The following is a 7971-nucleotide window of genomic DNA, read 5'->3' on the forward strand; positions in this document are numbered from 1 at the left end:
AAAGGAAATACTTCCCAGCTTGCACAGCAGTTCCACACCCTTGATCACCACTCCAACATCCTCTGGCTCGTCGTCTTAATCAGCACCTTCTTTGCGAATCACATAAAGCCCCATGGTGGTCTGTGCAATCCCTTGGCTTCCTCACTGTTGATGTTCTAATGGTGAAAAACAAATTGACCATTTTGAAATAAAGAAAATATTGCAAGTTTAACACTGAAAGCTCACAATAAAATGCAATTACTAACCAAGTACTCCTTCATGAGAGTGTTGCTGTCCTCATTGAGCTTGACACACAAACTTCTGAGGACACAGTCCCTCTTGAGGTCAATATCCTCACTCTACAAAGAAGTGAAATTAAATATTAGTCTCCACTTTTCAAGACATTTTCCAGGACATTGTTTGTAACCCTCTCATTCTCACCCCACTGGTTACCTTGACTTAAAGGGATAGTGCACCCAAAAATGAAAATTCAGCCATTATCTACTCACCCATATGCCAAGGGAGGCTCAGGTGAAGTTTTAGAGTCCTCACATCCCATGCGGAGATCCCAGGGGAGAGGGGGTAGCAACACAACTCCACCTAATGGAGGCTGACGGCGCCCCAGATTCAAACGTCCAAAAACACATAATTGAAACCACAAAATATCTTCATACTGCTTGTCCGTAGTGATCCAAGTGTGCTGAAGCCCTGACATAAAAAGTTGTTTGGAAAAATGTCATTTGAACTCTGTTTTTAGCCTCATTGTAGCCTGTAGCTCTGACTGCCTCACTGTGCACCACACTCACATGTGCACGTGAGACCAGCAAAAGCATGTAAACACATGAACGCGAGGTAATTCTGTTTAGCTGCTCACGTGTGCGCAAGTGTGGTGCACAGAGAGGCAGTTAGAGCTACATTTTTTTTTCTGTGCTGAAAAAAAGGACCAACAGTTTGGACTATAAAAGGAGACTTGGGCAGTTGAATCACAACCAGCCAAAGTAGAGACGATCTTTTGAATGGGATGTTGCCTGTATCTAACATTCTTGTGCATGTTTATTTGATTTCCATATTAGAAACTCTGTCAAATGGTGTTAAGTAGGCTGACAATTGTCTTGCCTGGGTTTGCACAGTTGACACTGAGCTGTTGCCTCCTACTTATACAATCCATTAATACCAAAGTTTTGCAGCTACACAAAATCTGAACATTGTGATTAGCTGAAACTCACTACACAGATATGTCACGATTGTGTTTCTTGTCTTTTTGATGTTTGCAGCTGCTTTTTCTTGACCTTTACGCTTTTCTTGAGAGAATTTACACTGACCTCAGGGTATCCAGTCTTGTTAAGTTTTGTGCAAAAATTGCCAACCTTTGTCCTTAGATAGTGTTTCCATCCCTCATGAACAGGCATGTGTTCCTCTTTCCTTCAAGCATGGATGGGTATGCACCAATACCTCAGAAACCTCTTCAATTTGGGAATCACTGGGATATGACGTGTATTTGAAGAACTCTTCAGCCATGCCTTCAAGGATGTCCATTCTTAGCTTTGGCGGAGGGATAAAAAGAGTGCCATTTACTCTTTGGAGCTGAATTTCAGCGAAATATGAAAAACGAGGAACAGTGAAGATTGGAGGCCAAGAACAGGTTCTTGACTCTGGAGTTGGATCTATAATGATAGTGTCTGCACTGCCAAGTGAGTGATCAGAAGACATACTGTCTCGGTCAAGGGATGAGAGCTGAGGGGGTTTGTAGCAGTCCCTCCTGAGGTAACAGAGCTCTGGGATGTAGTGGGTGAATTTACTGGTGTGCTGGTGCTGCAATGTGGAGGAGTCCCTGGAATGCTGGAGCTAGTTTCTTCACACGAAAAAAAAATCACTTTCAGAGTATCCCTGTCCCTAATTTCACTGGTTGATGTAAGATTGATATATGGGTCAATGACGTGATGCTGCTTTTTTTGTGTCCATATGGTTTAGTCAAATTTAAAAGGGTTAAAATTTGAAAATAAATGTATGATCAACTTACAAACTTTAATTTTGTGTCGATCCAGTATAAAATTTCTGCTTTTAATACATTTTGAGAGAATATATTAGAGGATAATGGCAAAAATGTCTAAGTGGTGTAACCATAAAATCTTGCACCAAATAATTAAACTTGCTTAAAAACACTAAAATTCTCAGTAAAACACCATATCAACTAGTTTGGCATGATCTTTAAATTATTACTTTTTTATATTCAATAAAAGGTAATGAAATACAATTGTTCTAAATATGAAATTTAATTTGGGGAATCATGAAAGTCAAGTAAACTACATGAAGTGTCAAGTGGTGTAACCACCATTTAAGAGGCCGTTTTGTTAATACTGTAAAGAAGGCCATGTGACAGGAAACGGTGTTACAGAGAAGGACCTCTGATGAACTGCTGCATGACAAGGTTAGAATCTCTTAAAATTACTAATAAATTGACGTTTTTAGACTCTGGTCAGGTTTGGTAAGTGTACATGTCAAATGGTATGACCCTAGAAAAACATTAATAATTCATAAAAATCATTAAAATGAATATTTACTTTAAAAATTAAGTTTGAAATCTTGAGACCAAGGCCATGTGCTTACACAGGTGTCCATGTTAATGCCTGTCAAATTTGATTTTAAAATGAAATGTCATTTCACTCCTATTAAGAGCCTTTCTGATATAAGCAATTATGTCAAATATAAGCAGTTTATGATAGTAATTTTTATCAGTAGTTTATGATGCTAATTAAAGATGTATTATAAAAAAATACTTTTGATCTTGTACAGTAGCTTTAAAATACCTAAAAATCCAATAATTCATTGAAAGTAGAAATGTTACTCAAACATTAAAATTTCTGCCTGTAAAATACAATTATTTACATTTCTGCTATTTCATTACTAATGTATGATACATTTATAGAAAACTAAAGTAATCAAACTAAATAAATAAAATCATTTTTCCCCATTAGATGCCAGTTTCTAACAAGGAAAAAGTGGCTCGTCATAGAGTGCTAATGCAAATGAATGCTAATGAATGCTAATGCTGCAGCAAGGGCCAATTACGTCCTTACGAGTTGTTGTTGTTGTCAGGTGACTTTTTCCCTTATCAGAATTTAAAACACAAAACATGAAACATGAGTTAAATTTTAAAATTAAATGATTGTTGTTAGGGGCGGCACGGTGGTGTGGTGGTTAGCACTCTCGCCTCACAGCAAGAGGGTTGCCGGTTCGATCCTGGGCGTGGGAGCCCTTCTGTGTGGAGATTGCATGTTCTCCCCATGTCAGTGTGGGTTCTCTCCGGGCACTCCGGCTTCCTCCCACAGTCCAAAGACATGCAGATTGGGGACTAGATTAATTGATAACTCTAAATTGTCCGTAGGTGTGAATGTGAGCGTGAATGGTTGTCTGTCTCTATGTGTCAGCCCTGTGATAGTCTGGCGACCTGTCCAGGGTGTACCCTGCCTCTTGCCCGATGTCAGCTGGGATAGGCTCCAGCCCCCCCGCGACCCTCAAGAGGATGAAGCGGTTAGAAGATGAATGAATGAATGATTGTTGTTAGCAAAGAATTTACAGTAGAAGAAGTTGTCAAATGTTCCTTTTTCTGAACTCTCTCTCTCTCATTAAATTTGTATCAACTGTATTCACAATAGTAGACCAGTTCACCCTTATGAGTTGTTGTCAGGTGACTTTTTTCTTATCAGAACTTAAGATACAAAACATGAGTTAAATTTTAAAATGAAACATGATTGTAAAATGTTTTTTTTCAGCAAAGAATTTACAGTAGAAGAAATTAGCTCAATGTTGTCAGATGTTCTTTTTTCTGAACTGAAATAACAGTAGCCCTCTCACTGTTAGGCAAGAGGGCTACTGGTTCTAACCCTTCTGTGCGAGGCGCTTGAACCAGTAGCCCTCTTGCCTAACAGTGAGAGGGCTACTGGTTCCAGCGCTGCACACAGTAGGGCTCGAACCAGTAGCAATCTTGCTGTTAGGCAAGAGGGCTACTGGTTCCAGCTTACTGTGCGCAGCTTGCATGTTCTCCCCGTGTCAGCATGGGTTTTCTCCAGGTACTCCGGTTTCCTCCCAAAATACAAAGACATTGTATTATATTACCTGTGTTCTGTTTATTTATTATCTATATTATCTATAAATAGTATTATATTATCCCAAAATAGAATATTCAAATAACTATGAAAAAAGAAGTTGTGAAATTATTTGATTTGTGTACTGAATGTTTTAGTGGTTGGAAGCCTAGTAAGGCACTGTACAACCTCGTACAGTAGTCGTACTACTGTCAATATGGTATTTATCTCAGATAATCAAAAACGGCGGTCTCAAAATGAGCCAGTTCTAGCATCAGTCTTTAACTCAAGAAAAATCTTTTATTTGAAATCATTCATCTTTTATGTGACTTGAGATTCTGATGTGAACAGCCAAATCTTTATTTAAGACCTTTGTCTTTGAACATGACTACAATGTAAGAGAGAGTAGGTAAAATCCAAAGTCCTCATTCTGCTCTATGGGTTCCAGGAGGGCTTGCCCCAACATGTTTTCGTCATATATAAACCACCAAGTATCATTCATGTGCTCCTAGGATGGTCCGATTTCCCATGTCGGGAAGTCGTTCTTACTTCATTGTGTGTTCATGAGCGTTTAAGTCGTAATTTGGAGACAACATGGACATTACAAAAAAGATGAGTTGTATTTTATCACTCAAAATGTTTAAAAAACACGTCGTCAACCGTTTCCACTGAAATATTGCTTTATGGTTGGAAACTCATTTTTCCGATTATTCCGACATCACATGAGGCAGCGCCACTGTGCAGCGGTCACATTCAAGATCAACATGGCTAACGTTTCCAGCTGATCCAAGAGGCTTTTTAACCATATAGGTTATAAAGTAACGACGCATAGTGCGTCCAAATTCACACCCGTTCTTCTCTATGGATTTTCCCCGCGACTGTTAGCGAGAAGCCACTCATATCACATGAAACAGCGGAACCGCAGCGCAGGACCGGAGCTTTCCAGTGATACCACACACATCATTGTGCTGCCATCCCATCACGCTATAAATACAGATCAATTGTCTACAAAATAAAAACCTGACGAATTTCTTTACAATCCATTATACAGATCTTGTTATCAGTCACTTCATATAGTGAGGAATATCGTATCTTACCATGTCTTAGGCTTGCGTGTGTTTCTCCCAGTCTATCCACATTTGTAGTCCGGCTTTCAAGATGCAAATATCTCCATATTGTCCAGTTGCCCCCCCCCCCCACCCCAATATATAACTGAAACTGAAAAACAACAACAAAAAAACGTTCAGGTCAGGTCAAAGAGCAGTGATACTATGTGATGTGCATTGTGAATACCTTACTCAGTTTTATTTGATTAATGGTAAAACAGGTCTCTGTTCGCATTCAAAGATATTTGTGTGTGCAAACTGATGAAAAGTAGATGACCACAGTGGATTGTTCAGTCATTGTAGAGCCAAATTAATTCAAATTTACCCACTGAACGGGTCACCTCAGCGATCATCACAACAATTGCCACCCCTGAGGAATTTGGCAGGAGCTGCCACTGCTGTTGAGGCTCCATCTGTCGAGGCTCAAGCTGCGGAGGCACCTGCTGCTGTAGGTCAGACCAGAAGTTGGTAGCATAGCTGTGCTAAAGTTCTGCTGAAAGCAGGCTTGTATGGCGGCATCATTGCTTCAGTGCTACTTATTCCTGTGTGTGTCCGGGCCATCGCTGACAACCTTGACAGCTGCGACTGCAACCTGCTACCACTAGAAATATACTGAACGGGACAAACAACAATATTCATAGTTTCTATTCGGCGGCACGAACCAGTAGCCCTCTTGGTTACTGGTTCCAGCCCTACTGCGCGCAGTGATCGAAACAAGTAGCCCCCTTGCTGTTAGGCAAGAGCCCTCTTGCTGTTAGGCAGCTACACGGGGAGAACATGCAAGCTGACATGGTTCGAACCAGTAGCCCTCTCGCTGTTAGGCAAGAGGGCTACTGGTTCTAATCCTTCTGTGCGCAGCGCTCGAACCAGTAGCAATCTTGCTGTTAGCTAAGAGGGCTACTGGTTCCAGCTTACTGTGCGCAGCTTGCATGTTCTCCCCGTGTCAGCATGGGTTTTCTCAAAATGAGCCAGTTCTAGCATCAGTCTTTAACTCAAGAAAAGTGTCTTGCCATGAGGATTTCATGGACCCATACCCTTCTTGCTGCTGCTGCTGCTCGCCTCCTCCTCCTCCTTAGAAGAAGAAGAACTAAAGCCAGTGCTTTTCATTGAAGCAGGGACAGATACATGATGAAATCCGGGGTGCCAGACCGGAACCGGAATACTTTTCGGTCGCTTTGCAACTTGCGCCAAATATGTGCGCGATGCGTGCTTGCGCGCCTTGCTCTCCGCTTGCTCTGCGCCCTACCCTGCGGTGGGCGCGGCGAAAATCGCGCTCTGTGTGAAAGCCGTTTTAAAACTAATTTATAGCCTACACCGTAACCTAACGCCGTAGACTGACGTGCACCTAGCGTTGCGGTGACGCAGACCTCCTGTCTGTTTCTGTATACTGTCACCATTTCCCTCAGTGGAAACAAAGCTTGTATTTACTGGTATTTCACAGATAAGAAACAATTAATTGTGAAGACAGTAAAGCCTCCACTAAAATAGCATTATACGTCTTGTGTGTGATTTATCCTTTAGGAATTTATACGGATTTATCCTGGCTTCATAGGAGCAGAGGAAATCCCCGCTCGTCGCTAGGCTAATTTATACAATACCTTATTACTAATACTAATAACCTTAGCATGTTGTATTTGTTTAGAAAACGTGTTTAGTGTGACAGTTGTTTTGTCGGTGAAAGTTGTGAGTTGTAATGGAGTCAAATTATGTGCCGTTACCTTTGTTACATGTTGCTGTTGTCCCTGGTTGATTATGAGAAGAGGGAAAAATCTGTAGTTGCTAGGCTAATTTATACAATGTAAAATGCCATAGGCTTGTGCTAATAACGTTAGCATACTGTATTTGTTTAGAAAACGTGTTTAGTATAAGGTGAATCTTGTGAGTTGTAATGGAGCCAAATTGTGTGGCATTACCTTTGTTAAATGTTGCTGTTATCCCTGGATTTATATGAGGAGAGGGAGAAATCTGTAGTTGCTAGGCTAATTTATACAATGTAAAATGCTATAGGCTTGTGCTAATAATGTTAGCATGCTGTATTTGTTTGGAAAACGTGTTTAGTATAAGACAGTTGTTACGTCAGTGAATCCTGTGAGCTGTAATGGAACCAAATAGTGTGCCGTTACCTTTGTTACATGTTGCTGTTGTCACTGGTTTTATATGAGAAAAGGGAAAGATCGCTAGTTGCTAGGCTAATTTATACAATGTAAAATGCCATAGGCTTTTGCTAATAATGTTAGCATGTTGTATTTGTGTGGGAAATGTGTCCAGATAAAGACAAGTGTCTGTCTGTCAGTGCTGTGTGAAGCCAATTTGTATACTTGTGTTTGAGATTGTCTCTATTAAGCCATATTCAATGTGGGTTTAATGTGTGTTTTGAATCAACTAAACTTCACAGCACTTAACAGAAACCTCCACCGCCATCTAGCATTTTGGAGGTGTAACTGCACAGTGACACAGACACCACCGCAGAAGTAAAGCGAGATATAGGCTATGGTTGTGCACATAGCCTAAGCTGTTGTGAGCATTTTTACTTGTGCGGTGGTGTGGCTCCACGTCTGGTGGACCAACCAACATTGTGTAGAGCCACACAACTAGCATGGCCAAAAACATAAATTGGTTTATAAGGCATGATAAAATAAAACATGATAATGTGTCCTCCACGGTGCCCATCCAGTGAAAAAAAAAAAATAGATGTAGAGCACTAATGGGTGCCCTTAAATCAAGAAAACATGATGCAGTGCCCCCTAGGGCACCCTTCCAGTAAAGAAAATGTAATAAAGTGCCCTCTAGAGAGTGCCTCT

This window comes from Epinephelus lanceolatus, chromosome 3, assembly GCF_041903045.1.
Source record: "Epinephelus lanceolatus isolate andai-2023 chromosome 3, ASM4190304v1, whole genome shotgun sequence".
NCBI classification, from domain to species: domain Eukaryota; kingdom Metazoa; phylum Chordata; class Actinopteri; order Perciformes; family Serranidae; genus Epinephelus; species Epinephelus lanceolatus.